General features: G+C 36.3%; 1 long non-coding RNA gene across 1 annotated transcript in view; it reads right to left on the bottom strand.

The window, feature by feature from the left end:
* Positions 1–305: 305 nt before the first annotated feature.
* Positions 306–21,214, bottom strand: part of LOC139742032 (uncharacterized) — a 144,473-nt gene continuing 123,564 nt past the window's right edge. The window contains exons 2-3 of the long non-coding RNA XR_011711659.1: positions 2,525–2,704; positions 306–603 (exon numbers count right to left, since the gene is read on the bottom strand). This is a non-coding gene — a long non-coding RNA (uncharacterized lncRNA). The remainder of the gene's footprint in view (positions 604–2,524; positions 2,705–21,214) is intronic.

Genomic DNA, 21,214 nt, shown 5'->3' with positions numbered 1-21,214 from the left:
CTTGTGCAATGTTTGTTTCATGGCAAAAATTCCACAATGAAACTTGTCTGAGAGAAACATTGTGTCATTAGTAAAGAAAAGAATGTGTAAAGCACAACCGGATAACGAAAAAAAAAAAACGCTTTGCACTTGATTTCCATACTTTTGTCACTGCATGAAAAGCGTTCATACCTCTTCTTTCGTTTATACATTGCATTTCATAATGCTGACTTTGCAGGACTGAACCAACAAATAAAGTTATGTCAATATCAAATAACATAGGATTGATTTGCTAAAGGAGTCACTACACTACCTTACAATATACAGACTCTTTTTTTCATCTATATCGAAGAAAAATCTGTCCTCTCCCAACACTGCATCACTCATATCAATAACCCAATAATCCTTTATTCAAATACTACACGTACATACCTGACATGATGATGCCAAGGTGGCGGCTGTTGAAAGGAAACTATCGGTCAAGTAGGCGCATTCCAGTATGAACTTTGAAAGACGTGGCATAGTACACACCCATTGGGCAAAGTCTTCTCCCACCGAGGAGAGCTTTAGGATATCATCATCATCATCATCCTCAACATTAAGCCATATTTCCAGATCTTCAATCTGAAGAAAATAACGGAATCGAAATGTGGAAATAAAAAAAAAAGAGATTAATGAATCGTGTGAAAATTGCAAGAAGAAATATTTGAACACGTAAAAAAAGACCATTGTAGAGGTGTTATACACGTTACGCTATGTTACAAATTAGTGAACTTATACTCTTGGGAAGCTGACAACGAAATAGAATCCACTAAGTTGTGTATTTGTTACGATCTTCGCAGTGGAACACATCGAAATAATAATAACCAGTTTCTAGCGTAAATAAGAAGGATTCATCACTTAAAAGAAAAACAAACAAACGAACAAACAAAAATCACAACGTCTATATAGTATTGAGTTACATTATTGAGCGATGCTATACGACAGGGGATTCTTGTACAAAGGCAACATTCTCTATGATTAATCGTCAATGACAGCAGCATGACAAATTTAACAATTTAAAGCGTGGAGAGAATAAACCAATTGACAGATGATAGGAAGGTGTATCATTGCTATTGTAGATGACTCGACATCCTCGTAGAGTCAAAGACACCTGAGTAGCCTTCGCGTTAAGGTATATTGCTTCTGTATAGATTCAAATAATGAGTTCGGACTTACAAGTGCAAATTACTGCTCCATCGCCTTGCTTTTTGTGGTCTTTGCCAGCGAGGAAGTGATCACACATACCTATCACATTTTCGCACACAGAGTCGCCCAGTGTAATTCTAGGTCATAATGTTTTAAAGTATCTTTACTCTATTTCATTTTATCCTAAAAGTTGGATTTATCATGAGGCACAAACATTGCGTAGACGCAGACGTAGCGTGCAGTCTTTGGGATTGCAAGGTTTCAATACACGTGAGAAAAAAAAAAATCATGATCTCGAGCATCTTATCAAAACGATTTTTCCCGGTCTATATGATAATTGTATAAATAGGCCTAATGCACTCATTTTAGACGTGAGATAGCTACAGCCAGTGACGTCGCTGGTTGTTTTAAAAACTATAATTTGCAGTTAGGATCTTTCTTTATTTGAGTTTAAAAAGAATACCTTTCTTTTAAGCCAAAAATAACATACCATCATTAGTTTTGTGTAGTTCTTTCTTTTATTATAAATGAATTGAATTGAATTGAATTGAATTGAATTGACCAAAGTCTTTGTTTGTTAACCCGACACATGTATGTGTGTCTGTGTGTCTGTGTTTCAGTAACGATATCCTTTGCCTTATCCCTTTCTATTGAAAGAAAAAATAATAATGTGTACAATGTTTACTTCCTGGGAATAGTACAGCGCGATGCACCTGCACAACGTCACCGCATTAAGGGAGCCCTCACTGAACTCTCTTTCAATCACTCTCTCTCTCTCTCTCTCACTCACTCACTCCCTCTCTCTCTCTCTCTCTCTCTCTCTCTCTCTCTCTATATATATATATATATATATATATATATATATATATATATATACATCCCTCTATTTCTCTCCCATTTTATCTTTCGCTCTCTCTATATATCTCTCCATCTCTCTCTCCAACTTCCCTCACTCCTTTCTGCCTGCTTGTGTAATGTTTGTTTCATGGCAAAAATTCAATAATCACACTTATCGGAGAGAAACATTGTATCGTCAGTATAGAAAAGACTGTGTAAATCCAAACCGGATAACGGAAGAAACGCCTTTCACTCAATTTCCATACATTTGTCAGTGCATGAAAAGTGTTCATACCTATGCTTTCGTTCGTACATTGAATGTCATAATGCTGAGAAGCCAGGATTGAAGTTACAAATAATGTTACGTCAATATCAAATAAAATAGGATTGATTTGCTAAAGGAGTGTCTTTACTACCCTACAATGCAGGTTCTTTTTTTTTTTCATTTCTCGAAAAAAAATAATAAAGTCCTCTCCTAACACTACATGACTCATATCAATTATAGTAAAAAACTACATACCTGGCATGATGATGCTAAGGTGGCGGCTGTTGAGAGGAAACTATCGGGAAGGTAGGGGCACCACAGAGTGAGCTTCGTAAGACGTGGCATAGCACACACCCATTGGGCCAAGTCTTCTCCCACCGAAGACTGACTTAGGATATCATCTCGGCTGGTAAGACGGAAATCAAGACCTTCAATCTGAAGAAAATAACGGAATCGAAATGTGAAACTAAAAAGAAAGAGAGATTCATGAAATGGTGTGAACTTTGGAAGAAGGAATAATTGAACACGAAGAAAAGAGACCATTGTAGAGGTAGAAAGAAGACTACCATATGGTGTTAAGTGCGGACGTTTTAAAGCTATAGACATAAGATCAAGCTGTATTATTTTTTTTAACTTAATCAACAAACTGATATGATTGTGTTGCGATAACACTAATAACGACGTTACTGGAAGTACACAGTATAATGTACTCTCCTTTTGTACATATAATAGGAGTGTACAGAACCAACCAGTTGAGTCAGTGGATGAAAATGGCTTCGTCATTCCCTACAGTCCGTGATCCTCATACTTAATGGCAGTTAACATCACTCGCTTTTCTACAGTTCTTGGTCAGGTTCGGATAAATGCATGTATTGCCAGTCATAACGATCCACATGTACACCGAGTGAATCAAAGTGAAAATGATATCATAAAACATAATGGATATACTAGGTGAAATTGTTAAAAAGATAAGATGTGCACAAAAAAAAAAGTTGGGACAAAACTGGACGATATAGTGGCAAAGTCTCCTTGAACAGTAACAAGACATGTAAGAGGAGTAAAGTCGCGCCATATTTTATGAAGGCAATCTCCAAAGTAAAGAACATTTGTTGAACATTGTTATTGAACATTATTGTTGCCTAATAAAGAGGAATATATTGTTAGTGGACAATTTAACATTGTAATGTACCTATAAAATGCAAGCAGGATGCAATGTACTCTCTGATTTATTGCATATCGTTATTCGAAATATACCGAATTAACCAGACTCCCCGACTTTAACTCAAAAAAAGTGTGATGCATATAATAGATTAAGAAAATCAAAATTGTTTTTCAAGAAAAACAAAACTTTCTAGCAAATAACAAGTGCATCAAAGGCAGAAAACAATAAAGCAACATTTCCAATTTCCTTCCTTCTACTAAATCTACAATGTTTGTCTCCACATGAAGTAACTCTCACATAATAGCGCCCTCACGCTGTATATTGATCACTTCTGTTTGTCTGTGACTGCAGTCAAACTCGTACAGTGCGCTGCTCCCTGGTAAGCTCCGATCTGGGTCCTAGTATGTACATCTAATAAACTATCATTGTTATTCAAGCAGTTCATCATGCCAGGTCAACTGCCTGACGTATCTGTCTAAGTGACTTCCGAAAACTCATGCTGTCATGATGACATACAAATCATCATTCTCTTTCAGGAAGTCTGCTTCCTGAAAGAGAATGATTGTCATGGTGACATAAAATTCATCTTGCTATACAAAAGTCGTCTACAAATACATGCACAGGTGTATACCTGCAGAGGCACTTACACTCTTTCAACAAGTACCCTTCACAAAATGTGAATGTCGTCTGTACATGAATCATACAGTCAAATCGACCTCACGAGGTAGTATATGTCGTTGTGGCGAGATAAATTATTTTGCTGAGTATGATATGTAGTGATAGATACAGTCAAACCCGTCTACATGGGCTCTCAAAGGGAAACAACAAAAGTGGCCGCTATAGACAGGTCTGTGGACATTTAATTTTTGAATGTCAACACCTGCATTGTATCATAGCATAAGATACCGCGTGTTATTCTAACAAAATCCACAAGCAAATAAGTTTGCATGTGCAGCTTGGATTTGTGTGTGTGTGTGTGTGTGCACTTTGCTTCATTTTATTGTTTTCTGGTTGCTGTTGTTGTTTTTTTTTTACCTATTTCTGTTCTTTTGATTTCTAAAACAACATTTCGGGCCCGAGAAACCGCACTGGCTCGTGCCGGTTTACATGAAAGGGGTTCACGAATGAATGTGAGGGATTGATATCTGCGAAGCTGACGTAAGCAACAAACAATACCCAGACAAGTAACATATTGCCCTTATTTAAAGGTATTTTAATCTTGTTCAAATTCTACGATGTTATTAGGAGCTGTCTTTGTCCTTGTAGCCTTTCTTTAGAGCAACATTACTAGAACCTAGTTCTGGTCAAATTAGTGGTATTCGTTGAAAAGAAGGCTTTTCACGGCAAAGAGCTGCATTAATTTTGTCAATCATGTCTGTGTGGTTGTGACTGAGATAGAACTCCTTACAAGCCACGCAATGAACGAGAAAGGCAACGTATATTCATGGCTGATTCAACGGTTCAGCTAAATTTTTGTGGGGCTGGCCGCGTTAGGCAGGTGACCGCTATATAAAGGCTCTGATACAGAAATTTCGTGCGGGGGATTTTTCAGTGGCCGCAGGTTGCCGCTAAGACAGGTTTCACTGTAGTTTAATCACAACTTAAAATACCATTCTACTTGATGGCGAGATACTTGACTTGCAAATGACTATCAAAACAAGAGATTAGATATACTACGAATAAAAGATATCACACTTGTATCGACCTTTGTATAAAGACGCTTACTTACTTGTAACTTGCTCTTCTTTTGCATAATTGAAAAACGTGTGGAACATCGACCATGTATGTTACGATGAGATAAAAAGAATGTTTCTCCCCGCTCTCATCTTTCTGTTGTGCTATGGTATCGAGTTGCTGCCGACAGTGTTGGTTGCTCTCTAAAATGAAGTTTTTCACATTGATATCCCCAAAGCATCAATTTTTCCAAATTTGATTTTGCAGTCAGAGAATCCGCTTAACATGTTATGTTGTTATTTCTTTTTTCCTGATATTACACGTTCTTATAATGATAATGCTACCATGTAAACGCACAAGCTATCGTTCCTAAAGTATCAGAGAAAAACGCATATAAATTGTATATATATATATTTTTTTTTTCAAACACTTCACATCTTGCACAATGCATCGCTACACTTTGTCCTCTCATTCTTCTCTTTCTTTCTCTTTATCGCCACTCAGTAAGTTGTAATTTATATGTTATATTCTTAATGTTGTATTTTAAATAGACAATAATTTCTGAGGCTATTGTCCTCGTCAAGCGTTTGCTTATGATAATGGTCTCCTGAATTCTGTGCATCAAGAATAATTGCATAATTTGTTTTTGAGCAATAAATATACTGTAACGTATGCTTGCATAAATGTATGCACAAAATAGTTTGTTTAGTTCTATTTTGCATCGTGTAAGGGGAAAAAGTAAAATATTTGAATTAGTCATTTGTTTTAACTGTAAGATTCAAATTACACTGTATTCAATTAGTTTGTTCAATTGACTTTGTGTTTCATTTATATATGACAAAGAAATTTAGAAATTAAATCAATCAATCAACCCCATTCAGTGGAAAATGACCAAACTCATTCCTGTATTCAAGTCAGGTGATAAATCTTGTCCTACAAATTATCGCCCCATTGCGATTTTACCTTGTGTTTCAAAAGATCTTGAAAATATAGTACAAAAGCAGCTTACAAGTTATTTAAAAACAAACGATCTGCTATCTACAGCACAGTCAGGCTTTCGAGAGAAACATTCTACCACCACTGCTTTGCTAAAAGTCACGGATGACTTTTTGGTCGCCATCGACAGAGGTCTTTACACAGGGTCAATCTTCATTGATTTGAAGAAATCGTTCGATATGGTGGATCCTTTCATTATGTTGCAAAAGCTAAAGCGAATGGGGTTTTTCTGACGCTTGTCTTGCTTGGTTTAGAAGCTATTTAACAAATCGAAAAGTCGGAACACTTCTTCTAAATTCTTCTATGCCAATTTTTGTCAGATATACTCCATGGTGTCCCACAGTGCTCCATCCTGGGGCCAGTTCTGTTTGTGATTTGTATTAATGACATTGTCAGTCAAGTAAAGAATTGTCGCATTCACTTGTCACATAATGACCCTCTCCATATTGAAAACGTTCTAAACAACGATCTTACAAGAATATCATGATTGGATGTGCATTGACAAACTTAATCTAAATCTCCAAAAGACTGAGGGTTTTTTTATTGGTTCTCGCTCTTTATTATCACGCCTCAATGCCCTTCGCATAAAGTTATGCGGGCAGGCGATCAAACACAAAGAAAGAGTTAAGTACATTGGAGTTACACTTAACCAGCAATTAAAGTGGGATGTTCACATCAATACATCACTTGGTAAAGCTGGTAAACTTGTAAAATATTTTAGTCGACTTCGTCATATTGTTAATGAAACTATCATATAATTCTCTTATACTCCCTCTGTTTGATTATGCCGATTTAATTTATGACTTGGCCTCGCTGAAATTATACTTCGCAAATAGAAAAGTTACAAAATAGGGCGGGTAGGATAATTCTTGGGATAAATCCATATAAGCACGTATCAAATCATGAAATTCATCAAATTCTAAACTGGGATTTTTTAGACGTAAGGCGCAAAAAGCATTTAAATTCCATGGTTTCCAAATGTCTCCATGACTACAGTGCCCCATATCTTAAAGAATCATTTAACCGAGATTACTCTCTCCGCTCAAATGGTACCCTTTCACTGCCAAAACCCAGGACCGAATATTGTCGGAGAATGTCTTCATACAGAGGTGCTTTCAGTTATAATGAATTACCTTCAGAGCCCAAGGGCTGTTTGAGTGTAACCAGTTTTAATAAAATGATTAATGTTATTCTGAAATACCTTTGATTTAAATGTGGCATAAAATAAACTGTACCTGTAATTTGTATTCCCTTTTCATAATGTTCATATTAAGATAAATATCAAGCTTACAAAATAGGGTGGGAGGTTGGGGAGGTACTTAGGCCTAATTCTTGCTCCCTTCTTTTTAGAAATTGTTGTAAAGTTATACTAATGTTTGTTTTTTTGATTTGGGGTTTTTGTTTTTCGCATTCAATGTTTTCTATTGCATTTATAATTTACTCTGTTCCTGGACCCCTCGGTAGAACAGCTGTATCGTGTAGGCACAGCTGAGTAGGGCAATCCAGCCGTATTTAAAAAAAAAAACAAATCATTCTGTTGACTGTACGATTATTGTTTTGTTGTTGTTTTATACGGAAAATAAATATTAAAAAATGATAAAAGGTGATTGCGTTTACATTTCTTTTTTTTAATCAAAGTCCCCCATACGAAAGTCATTTTTATTACTATTTGCCAAATGACTTAGTTCCAAAACGGACACTTTGTGCATATTATTGTCTTATCCCTGGATTGCCTTATAAACTCCTATTGGTTTAATATGTGACCGTGCACCTCAAAACAAACATAAAGTCGCATACACTGATTCTGCGTGAGGACTGAAAATAAGTGAAATGGGTCAACCTAGCCGAACTTGACTTTTTTATATTTTCTGAATGAGCGGGTCTTCTTATTTACATTATGCTAAAATTTGGTATAAAAAAAAACGGGCAAGAAAATGTGTTTTTAAGCAGTTTATCTCGAACATTTTTGGTAGAATCGTGTGATTAGGTCTGTCTTTAGAATCCTTTTTTCATTTCTGAAAAACCTTGTCCACACTCTTCGCTTTCAACTCTAATAACTTTTGAAAAGATAGTGCTACTGCTTTGAAAGTTGGCATTAAATATGAACAGAATGTGTTAATGAGGCATGCTTAATTTCAGTTTAATTTGATAATCCCTTCATTGTTGTTACTCTGGTGGTTTACTTCCTGTTTTTTTGTCCCATTCATCGCACAGCCAGCACGGTTTGGTAAAGATTAAGCGCTTGAAAAGACATTGTACTTCAGAGCTTCTTTTCTCAGTTCACACTTTTCCTGAGTTTGTGCTTTGTTTCCAATATTTAGATAGGTTAGGAGAGTCCATTTGATTTGAGTTATACATCATTTTAAAGCTTAAAGTCTGCTCTATCAGAATATGGTCTTAACTAAAAATTCATGTCTGGCGACTTTTTGTTTGTTTTGAGGTGCAGGGTCACATATTGACTTTATCGTTCGCCATTAACGTCAGGCTTTGAACTCTGCCTTTCATTTGGGGTAAGTGGGGGTGGGGGAAATTATTTTTCACTCATTCACTTCTACACGGACACAGTGGCGAGGCTAGGATTTAGTTTCCATTTCGACAGGAGGTATTTACCCATGCATGATTGCCGCAAGAAATACTCACTGCACGTCATAATCCATTCGGTTTCTGATATAACATCCCATTGTAGTAGAACATCCATTGTCCTAATCATGATAGTAAACAATCGCCTATATAATTATGTGCACAATCATCATGGGGTTCATTCGTCGCTATGTAATGTTATGTCTGAAGTAGGAAATATCTGCTTTAAGGCGGAATATATGTCAGGCGTTTCAAATGTAATTGTCAACTGTGTGTGCACTCTTAGATGGAGAGGTACCTTCGCCTACGATGTCCCCGGACGCCGGATCTAACAGAAGCCTTCCTTCCTCCCCATCTTTGTAGCAGCTTTATACTGAGTGAAAATCCCTGTAAAGGCTCCTCTAGAACCCTGCATATAATTACCTGGTTTGCATTGACTTTGCTGGATGATTGTCATTCGTTACGCAAATGAATAAAGTAGATTTAATCTTATAGCATCCACTTCGTGTATGTCTTTGCAAAGCTATTCAGCAGAATAGCGAGGACAAGAATATGTTGAGGGCTTATTGCTGTTGGTCACAAAGAAGATGGGAAAACAACATATCACTCAATTAATTCTAATAACAAGCTTAGTTGACGATAAAGACGATGGCATTGAAAAGGATGCCAGGTGCGCCTTTCTATTGACCATAATATATTATAGCAGCCTTGTTTCTGTGTTGCCCTTTGCGTCTACAGGAAGTGACTACATAGTCATAGTTTACCGCGATTCTTCGAGCGCATTTTTTTTTTTTGGGGGGGGGGGGGGAGAGTTGAAGAGCTGCAGCCAAAAATGGGGATAATCCTTCACCTTAAAGATAATAAAAAGTTTTGGTACCTCAAAAGTGTCCTTGAATTTCCTTGTCTTAGTTTGTGTTTCAGGTTAAAGTACCTTTCATATAACTAACACTGTGAGACTTACTCGCCCCAAAGTGCTCTCATGCCTTAGTAATCATGCAATTAACTGCGATCAGCAGCCCCATACGCATAGCGACCAGCAGTCCCATACGCATAGCGTAATCGGGCTTCGCATTGTAGCATTCAGGATCATGACAGATTTAGTATCGCAGGGTAAATATCAACTTAAAATCCCATAAATTCTTCAATTTGAAGACTTATCAATTAACTTGAAGTATTGAAAACAGGCTTCGGGCAACGTTTGGTTCTGCCTTTAGTCCCTTTCTGTTCGAATTGATGACTAAATGTGACTCGGTCGACAGGACCTTAGGAGAGCTACATACAGTACACTGAATACTACAGCCAGTGTGTGCGAACACATCACATGCACACAAATTTCAAATCCGTGAACGGATAAGATGTTTATGGGCGCATGCGCTGGCCATGGTATCCAGTGTATGTAGCTCTCCCAAGGTCCTCTCGAGTCACATTCAGTCATCAATTCGAACAGAAAGGGACTATTGGCAAAACCAAACGTTGTTCGAAGCCTGTTTTCAATACTTCAACTTAATTGGTAAGTCTTCAAATCGAAGAAATTTTTGGATTTTAAGTTGACATTTACCCGCGATACTAATTCTGTCATGATCCTGAATGCTACAATGCGAAGCCCCATTACGCTATGCGTATGGGGCTGCTGGTCGCAGTTAGCTATGCGTACAATGGGCTGCACGCTGCTGGTCGCAGTCAGTGGTTTCGTACAATATCTATCGACGCTGGACGTCCGTGAGGAATAGTACAGCACATACACTTGAATACCATTTAACATAGTTTGCAAAGATATGATTCAGTTCAAAATCCTAACAAAATATCTTAAGGGACATGTGTACGTGCTTGCAGAATATTAAGCTTGTACTCTTAACCTGTACGTAATGGTAGACAACTGATGATTTAACTAAATTCGTCGTTTCTGTTGAAATATTGCTCTTCCACTAAACACTTTCTCCACTTTACGCGCATTTTACAGAAACTCAATATTTTAACCTCTTATTTCACTATCCCATACTTTCAATCCTCACTCCAAAATAATAACATACCTTTTTAAGATGTATCTGATCTAGGCAGTCTCTATAACCCAACAAACATAGCATAGTTTTCATCACGGAGGTTCGCATGTAGCTCACGGACGTTCGGAACAAACAAGATGCAGCTCTCTTGAGTTGGAAACGCATTCTACTCACAACAAACAGCAATTTCATGTCGAGAACAAACTCCTCTGCAAAATCCTGAATAGATATTACCAATTCTCAATTATATAAGCTTGTTTATCTTCTCATACTGAGGAATAGAAGAAAACAATTTTTCCATGTCTCGTAAATGAACGTACAAACATACGTGTAATCTCAGTGACGTAGTCCATCCTTGAGAACGAATATATTTATCAAAATTTCGTTATCATGAAGTAAAGATTCAGGTCCTAAATTTGTTATATACAGTCTACAATGCAAAATTTGCTTATAACGAACATGGTCACAGCTAAAATTATGACAAAGAATTAACATAGAAAGACAACAGAAATGTGCTCCGTTATAGAAATACGAAGTTTAGCTGGGGAGGGCAAACGAATACGTTGGGAAGAAATCCCTCTATGTTTGCTCCTTGAGCTACACACTGTTACCAAGGAGAATTTGTATTATTATATTAGTCAGAAATGATAATAGGTTCGATACTGCGAAGTTTCGTCATAACAAGACACAATAAGTTCATATAACTTGGATGGATGTTTGTGACTTCGATATTATACAATGTGGGTTGTTATAACAAACATTTTGTAGCGCGTTATTTCGGAGGCTCGTTATTCATACAGTTTGTCAATACGAAAATTGATAGAGTTCGTATAACTATGAAGCTTTTTTATTCGGTAAATGATAGGAATCTCCGAAGGTTAATCGAAAGGTTTATTAATTGGAACATGAAAAATCATGTTCGCTTATCCAAATGTGGAGAAACAAGTTAACAACTAAAATCCTCCAAATTTCAAAACCTCATAATAACCGTTTTCACCTAAACGAATATCAGGCCCTTACCACTTTTAGAAGAACGGACCTAAAAATAATGATCCTTGATATTTTTTTTTTTTCGAACTAACAAACGTTCGGAATAAGAAGTTTTTTTATAACAAACCTCCTTAATTAACTACAAACTTTTTTTTTTCATTTTCGGAATAACAAACCTTTGGACATCGGAGTAACGAATCTTAGGAAGAGCGAACGTATCAAAGTGCAACCTTAAACCTATTCTTAATCATTACTTTTTTAAACATGTGTTTTCAAAGTAAGAACAAAAGCACAGACAAATTGACGATCTCTCTGTCTCTTAAATGTAAAATGAAAAAAAAAATCTTGGAAAGAATTACAAATGAACATTGCTTTTCATTGATGAGTATAAAACAACACCATGTGATGATAAGCGGAGGATTTGTTTCTTTTCATCAGACAATAATTGTATACTGCATTATTTTTGTTCGCTTGTGACGGCATTTCGATGAATTAAAAATATAAACAAACAAACCAAAACTTCTCCAGAGGAATTTGGTATAACGGGAGTGCACTGGCAATTCTTTTCTCTGTGTGTTGGCGCTCGATCCCTTCTCTGTTTCTCAGTCATTTTCATTCAACTGCTTCCACGTCCTTTTGAAACTTTTCCATTTTTTTATTCAACACATGCCCATTACAGACTTCTTCCGTTATTATCCTGCATGTGATTACGTAGCACTTTTCGGATTTGTTTTGTTTTGTTTTGTTTTTGTTTTTGTTTTCTGTTTGGTCGCAGCATGTCCAGGCTATTGAGGGAATGAGAGAAAAATCGTCATGAAGAGAAAAATAAGAATGAATTAAGGCATTTAATATCATGACAATTACAGCGAACGTCCGTTATGTACACCAAAACTGGATGTGATCTGTTTGAGACGGCAGCTACCATACACAAAAAATAAACACTTGGCGCACCTGTCACTAAAAAGTGGCACTGATCCTCTTTCTCCTACTATGTAATCCATTGACTTATTCTACCAACGAACATCCGTGACCAAAACGTTTTCCTTTTGTTATTACAAGTAAATTGAGTGCTGAACTTTGTTCACTTTTGAGTATGAGCGGCTCGGTGATTTGGTAATATTTTCAACTAACATTAACTTTATGTGCAGTGATATATTTGTAATTATCAGAGATTTCCTTTCTCGCACAGAACGTCTGTGAGCGAAACTTTCAGAACCTGTAACAGTACAAATTGTCTCCACATCCCCATTAGAAAGAAATTTAAATGCACAGAAATTACAGATTACGCAAAATTCCATTTTCCTATAACTTTGTTTTCAGTGTTTAGCTGTTTTTGTATAATTAGAGGGAAAACAAGCGTAAAATTGTGAGTAAATTTTCAACTGTTTGTTCATCATGATCACATAACGCCTTAAAAATTCTGAAACTACTGCCCTAAACTCATTGTTTACTTTGTAAAACTTTATTTGTGGCTATTGGAGCTAAAAGTTTTAAAGAATACAGGACACTTTCGGGACAAGTCATCCCTATCGAGGGGATTGCATACGTCACGGACGTTCGCTGGAATTGTCACGGACGTTAGTTCTACTGATAAGGTCATGTTCCAGGACGGATAACTAATCGGCAGAGAGTACCGAGCATTCCTGACGCTTTCAAAAATTTGAAAAGGTATTGTCAATGCAAATTATAAGAAATTTGACATCCTTACAACGTATGTATTGCTCAGAGGGGGATCAGGAGGTGAATCTTCAGAGAAAATATAAATTATTTGCTTGGTTTTCGGTGAATTGCATGGTCCAAAAACTGCGGACAAGCCTCAGTCCTCTCCAAAAATAACATGCAGCTCATCGGCTATTGAGCCAAAGGTAAAATGCACGTTCGTCATCAAAGCAAGATGGTGTCCAACTCGAAAACGTTTTAATCATCACGGACGTTCTTTTTTTCTCGGAGGTTCGTCTAAAAATATAATTTCGGTTCCTATTTGACAAAGGATGGACAGAAACTCAAAACAAACATATTATCGTGTGGCTAGATCTTAGTTGATTACGATTCAGAACAATATCACCAATAACGTTTAATGGGATACGATCTTTATTAGAAAATAGCGGAAGCACGTCCGTGACGAAAACTGAGTATAATTTTGCATAAAAGAATACTACGTCCCATGTACAGCCAGCAGACATACAATTTTTGCAGGATATGTTCATTAGGTGGAACACCAAATTTTCGTATACATTACAGTTGGGACAACAAAGTAGAATTTGCAGCAGTGATAGAAATAAAAGCATCACGGACGTCCGTCTGTTTAGGACTTTGATATTTCAATTGTTCTCTGTGATTTTATACGTGCTCATAAAGTTCTTATAATTTTGTGGTTCATACCCATGATATGTCAGATCCAGAACATGGTCAGATATTAGATGCCACGTACGCTTAAAAATGCACATCATTAGTTTGAAAAAAAAAATATTGTGAAAATAGCGTTTTTACCGTATTTTTACGCTTTAAGTCCTTGTCAAATGAAAAATATCAGCCAAAAGTCAACCAAACCATATATTTCCTGAAAGAAAATTTACCAATCTTTGAGATGACATGAAAAAATCTGGTTTCTTAAATCATCCTGGCGTGTTCTAAGGGAAAGAATGTCATAAGGTGCGAAAATTGGCAATTGTACATCGTTCAAAATTCTCACCCATATATAGCAATAATAAAGTCACAACAGAGGAATGCAGGGAATGCATTAATAGCCAATCTTGATTTAATGAATAATCCGAATTTTCGAGGAACCTTCCTCTTCTTCAGGGATGACAGTGCGAATATTCACAATGATTATTATGAGTAATAATATTACTCGTAAACATTAAAAAACATTAACATTAACATTAACATTAACTTTTTTATTTTTATTTTTATTTTTTTTCTCTTAATGTTCATCTTGGAATTTTCAACGTGTTGAACTTCGAATGTTGTAATTATTAGAAGAAAGAGTCTCAAGTACGCCATGGATGCAACGATTACAAAAAAAAAAAATATTTGTAATTTTTATTTTTATTTTTATTTTTTTTGTAATAAAATTTTTTGTAATCGTTGGATCCATGGCGTACTTGAGACTCTTTCTTATATATATATATATATATATATATATATATATATATATATATATGTGTGTAATTGAATTCCATGATTGAGTGACTTCTGGAGATTAGAATATTATAGGAATAAGTATATATTTGTACTTCCAGTCTGCAGAAGATGACAGCGATATTATGTATGATGAAGAATATCAATGGGATGATAAGGTTAGGAATATGTGAAAATGTACAGGTTATTAGTAATTGTGGTGATTACGAGTGATGCTGCTGGACCACCCCCCTCCTCCGAAGAAGGTTAGCGGAAAAAGAATAGTAATAATATATGCAAATGTACAGGTTATTAGAAATACTGATGATTATGAGTAATACTGCTGGATCGCTCCCTCTCCCCCAAGAATATTAATGGCATGATAAGCTAGGGAAATAGAATGGCAATAGGTGCAAATGTACAGGTTATTAGAAATACTGGTGATTATGAGTAATACAACTGGAAGTCCCCCCCCCCCCCTCCTTTTTAGGTCATCAGGACGAGCTGGGATCCTCCTCCTCCTCTTCTCCCCCATCTTCACCCCTACTGTCTTCCTGAACCCACGTCATGGGCATGAAGGCACCGAAAGCATGTGATCCATCTACACTCTACACATGCCAGGCCCCGCCTCCTCTTGGAATTCCGCGAAAGCGACATACTTGCTAATGTCGGAAAAACGCAACTGTGCCTCATTAATAATTATGTTATTTGACATGTTGTGCTGTTTCTCTACATGTTTTTATTATAATAGTATGATATAATTAACACGTCATACGATGAATCCTCCATTCTGATTGGACACGTGTGGTCATTAGTTTTCCCCACTTCCTTCACAGTAAGAATAATATAGCTTCCGTCGACTGAATTCAGCTCAGACTTCACCAGACTGGCATTGATTGTTGGGTGTGCGCTGCATGGGTGCGAGTGATAAGAATGTGGTGTGTGTGTGTGTGTGTGTGTGTGTGTGTGTGTGTGTGCATAGTATAGGGCTGATAAGTATTTTTTTTTTTTGTATATATATATATTTTTTTTTCATTTTCATTTTTGCACATAGCAACTGTATTTTGTATAATTTTGTTTTGGGCCCCAACAACAAGCACCAGATGCTTCAAAGGGGTCCCGGCATTAATTTCCAAATATGTGCATATATGTTTATACACATTGTTTTTGTTTTTACTGTGTACATAATGTACTTTTGATTTATTTTGTGCCAAATAAATTGAATTGAATTGAATTGATTCGTCGTAGGTGGGGTATTACCAGTTTTGGCATATATAGTATTGACACAGTTTTTGCATAAGTTGAGGAATCACCAATGTGCAAAATTTTAACCATACTCACTGCTATTTCAACCATACCGCCTCAAAGCAGCCGATATTGATTTCTTTACAACATAATGATGTGAGATTTACTAAGTTTTGAACATGCACAATGATTATGATACAAGTTTTTTGAGATTCATTTCAATTCAGTGGACATTATTTTTATTCAATTTTTTTCGACAAAACATACATTCGTATGATAAGCGGCAAATCTATAAAGAAACTTTGTAAAATGATAGCAAGATATTATGATACGTCATTGACATAACAAAATATTATAATAAATCATCTAGGAGAACAGATACGTACTGTATGAAAAATGGATGGACCTATTACTTTACAGACAACCCTTGTCATAATGTTGGCCCTTATAATAAAAAAAGTCAGTACAACATACTGTGCTTTCGGAAGCCCAATACAAAGAACAAATTGATATTCATAAGAGACAGCGGGCCCTGATATACAAAGACAACAGAGAGAGAGAGAGAGAGAGAGAGAGAGAGAGAGAAAGAGAGAGAGAAGGAGAGAGAAAGAGGTGGGAGGTAAATACATGTAGACAGTGACCTGCAAATGTTTATCAGGAAGTACAGCTGTAACTTTGCAGTGTGCTTTTTTAATGTGCAGAAGAAAAAGAATTCGATTGTACCAACAAAATAAGGGACACTGTAAATGTTGCATGTGATAAAAGTCCTATATATATACGCTGACTAGATTACGTGGAGATAACAAACAGACACACGAATTCAAAATCATCTACACTAATATTAATTTCTTGTACATAAAAAAAAAAAAACCGCACTATCACAGCAATCGACATCTCAGTCATTACAAACAAGTTATCCAAAGCTTTATTAAACAACACATAATGACTCAGAATGTATTATTACACCTATAGTATTTTCATCCGAATGGTGTATCGTAACTGCAATACTGAAATACCACAAAGATTGTGTAATTTATTTTTCATGATTGAAAATTAATTTTGTCGAGAAGAATATCATCCAGATATTCGAAGAAGCAAGTGGGCGATCTGAGTCGGATATAACTCTAAGTGAAATGAATAGTTTCACTGATTAAAATGAGTATGTACACAAGTTCACTTCTCAGCATACTGCAAACCCAATCTGTCAATCCCTTTAAGGTGCAATTCAAATACACTGCTCGAGCAGGGTTTAATCTAATTTTACTTGTCGAGCAAGGCTCAAACCTAGCTTCATTTCTCGAGCAGGGTGTCAACCCAAATCCATTAATCGAACGAGGCCGAAACTCAGTTTCTTTTAACAAGAAAGGTACCAGCCCAATATAATTTCTCGATCATGATGTAACCCCAATTCCACTCCTCGTGCAGACAGCACGATCACTCTCTTACCTGATTGTACAGTTCCGTGAATCATGTAGAATTGATTGGGCTCATTCGAGTTTAGTCATATTCACTGTCTCATTATAGGAGTGTTAATCCAGTCACAAAATAACGAGTCTAATCCCGAAGCAGGACCGGAAGCTCGTAATAAAAAAGCAAATCTATAACATTTCAAAACACAAGGAGTCACCATCAAAATAATACATAACTATGAGCTATAGAATGATAATGAAGAGTCCTTTTGCAAGACAATTGTATGCAATTTCCAAGAACTACGAGGGAATATCCTCACAATGAACATTCTTTAATATACTGTACACACAGTATTCATGGTCTATAAACAACACCTTTTTCTATACAGGCATTATAGGTAGCTCGATTACAAATTTCTGAGCATGTCAAATCGTCTAGACACGAAGTGTATCATAATTGAATTACTAATCATGATTTACATGTCAATCAATTAACTAAGAGATTGACAATATTCTTACAATCAAATTGTAAAATCTACCAGTGCGCATTATTGTTCATTGGAGACGAATGTTATTCTGAATTGCCTGGTCCACCGGAGTGGGATATGATTGGAGTAGTATATGATCTTATGTTCCTACTTTTATGTGTCAAACGAATGTTGTGCCGAAGCTCATGTGTGCAATGCAATAAAATCATTTGTGTGTGCGTGTGTGTGTGTTAGTGTGTATGTGTGCGTGTGTCACGCCTCGCTCTTTATCCCAGTGAGGTTCTATGCCTTATTGCATTTTTGTTCGTTGTTTTTCGATACAATATTCGTCTCATCAGAATTCGAAGATCGCTTTAAACATTTAATCAAAATAACGTAGAAAATGTAGGATGAAAATTCATGAGTCAATGATAATAAGTCTTTTAACTTTCTTACTATTTTGTGAGAGTGTAGACATTGTTTCTTTATGTTAATGTATACAGTTTTACTATTGATCTTGTATCCACAGGTGGCCACGTGCGAACATAGTGAAATTGGGAACATCATCCAAACACATTGCTCTTCTACACAATGTAATTGTTAAGTTGCCTGGTATGTATGGGTGTGTGTGTGTGTGTGTGTGTGTGTGTGTGTGTGTGTGTGTGTGTTTGTGTGCTGTTTTAGTATATTTATAGCCATGGAGCTACTAACTCAAACTCTTACTTGCTGTTCGTATTCCTGCTCCTCGAAAACCGATAAATTGATCATTCTACATGACACAAATACAACATTTTTGAAAACAAATTCATTATTGTACTTAACACGAAAACTGATAAAAAAAAAAAACATTAAGTAAATGAAACCCATGAAACACAAGTGTATCTACAAGACTGGTCAACAAGGTCAATCATTCAGACATAAAATAACATCTTCGCAAGTTACTGTCACAATGTTGGAGCAGTGACTCAAGATAGTATCTGTCGTATTTAAGTGTGTGAACGTTTTCTAAATGTTTTTCTTTTAAACTTTCGTCAGTATACAGGCACATGCCTCTAGTAAATAGATAGACCTCTCCATTATTACTACAATGCTCTCCCGTTTAAAAAACAAAAAACAAAACAAAACAAAACAAAAACAAAACAAAACAGGATAATAACGAAACTCCAGTAACAACGTAGTAAATATTCAGGCCCCGACATTATCCCCTTTATTTCTATTTTGTATAGTTTATTTGTTCGTTATCAAGAAATTTCAATAAAACGGGAGAAAACTGCCTGTCCCAAGGGCTTTGTTATAACGGGGGTCGACTGTATTTCAGCTCAGCTCACTGAGGCTCTCTGAATCTTGGTTGTGGTGTCGTCTAGCACGTGAATTCCTCACTAGAAGGATTTTTCCCCCCGATGTTTCACTATATTTACAGTGCTATACTTCCTGTCCTCCCTTCGTACTGATTCTTGGCCCTTCTCGCTTTCTTTCACGATTCTAATGTTGCTTCAATGCCTTTCTGCTAGCGTCCTTTCCTTCAGGTCCATGTTCTCATCCTCTTCCTTTCCTCACTTTCTTTCTTTACTTCTTTGACCCCCCCCCCCCCACCTCACCCCTTCGGTGGCTTGTTAACCAATGTCGAAGAACTCTGTGACTCTTTCTTTTAGCTTTAGTTAGTTTCCATCTCCAGCGTTGAAGTCGCTCTCTGGGTTTATTCAATTCAATTCAATTCAATTCAATTCATTTATTTTTCATTCTTCTTTTTTTTCAACAAAACATAACACATAATATATTTGGAATTACATCATAAACATAAACATTCGACTTTGTAAAAGATAAATGATACAAATAAACAAAAGAATGCATAGGCCTACTGGCAAAAAAGTACAAAGTTATGCTTCAGTTGAGGGGAAAAAAAGAACTGAGAGGTCCACTGAAAAGCGAGCTTGTATGTTGTGAACCACTCAAAAAATGAACAAACTTATGAATTACTTATTTACAAATACTTATCACAGTTATAATTTACGACAGAAAGGAACAAGACAGGAGAAATACAAAAGACATGACACGACTTGACAAAAAAGACGGAAAGAATGGGGAGAGAGAAAGGAAAAGAAAAAAAAAAAGAGAAAGAGAATAAGAGAATGCCTACACGCTGAACTAGGGAAATGGAACAGGGGGTGATTGAGAATGTGCTTCAGAGGGCTGGTACTGCACGCAGCTGTGCAGGGATTTAATGGCTATTGCATAATAATCCATGTAATCCATTACGTAATAATGAAGTCAGTAAACGAAAGATTGGTGGATGGATGATGAACCCTGAGGTTGATGAGATCTAACTAATGACGAAATATATCAAAGAGGATTTAACAGAAATGATTTCAACTTGCGCTTGAAAGAATGCAAAGAAGGGGAATTTTTTATTTCACAGCTTAATGAATTCCAAAATCTAGGACCGGTGTATATAAATGTACTCTGAGCTAATAAAGTTCTCAGGAGGGGCAAATGAAACTCATTAGATTGTCTAGTCGGATAATTATGAAAAAATTGATTCCGTGGAAACATTGACTTGAAAATACTGGGAAGTGCATTTGCATTGTAATTAAACATGAACTGACCAAGCTGAAAAAAATACAAATCTTTAATTGTCAAAATCTTATATTTAGTAAACAATGGCTCTGAATGGGAACGTGGCGGGACGCCGCATATGATACGAAGTACCCTTTTTTGCAGTACTAGTAATTTATCTAATAAAGTTTGATGGGCACTACCCCATGCTAGGAGTCCGTAATTAAGATACGGTAAAATCAGAGAAAAATACAAGGTCAACAAAGAGGACATTGGAATATGAGACTTGAGTCTATTTATGATACCAATATTACGTGAAATGATTGTACTAATGTTAATAATGTGCGGTCTCCATGAAAGTTTATCATCCACTGTGATACCAAGGAATTTTATATGAGATACACGTTCTAACAGAGTGTCATCAAAAATGATATTTGTGCGCAAAGCTTCTACAGAATTGCTACATTATTAACAATAAGATCGTCAAAAAAGCAGACGATTGTGACTTATTCCGACTTAATTCCGAAGGGGAACATCTAAACAGATCAAAGAGTTCATCATCATCTAGGGAATCAAAAGCTACATTAAGTCGATTAGCCATAAAAAGAGGCATGACGTATATGAAGGCATGTCAACTGACGAGTTAGCAAAGGAATGAACATTTTTGGCACAAAAGATGCACGGACAATTCCGGGTTCACGGATAGTACAGCGAGTAGGCAAATTCACGAAAACATAGACTTTAGGCAA

The sequence above is a fragment of the Diadema antillarum genome, unplaced genomic scaffold (assembly GCF_040938485.1).
Source record: "Diadema antillarum isolate AM-2024a unplaced genomic scaffold, OU_Dant_1.0 seq00000974_RagTag, whole genome shotgun sequence".
Taxonomy (NCBI): Eukaryota; Metazoa; Echinodermata; class Echinoidea; order Diadematoida; family Diadematidae; genus Diadema; species Diadema antillarum.
The sequence above is the reverse complement of the archived record's forward strand: the minus strand, read 5'-3'. Positions and strand labels throughout refer to the sequence as shown.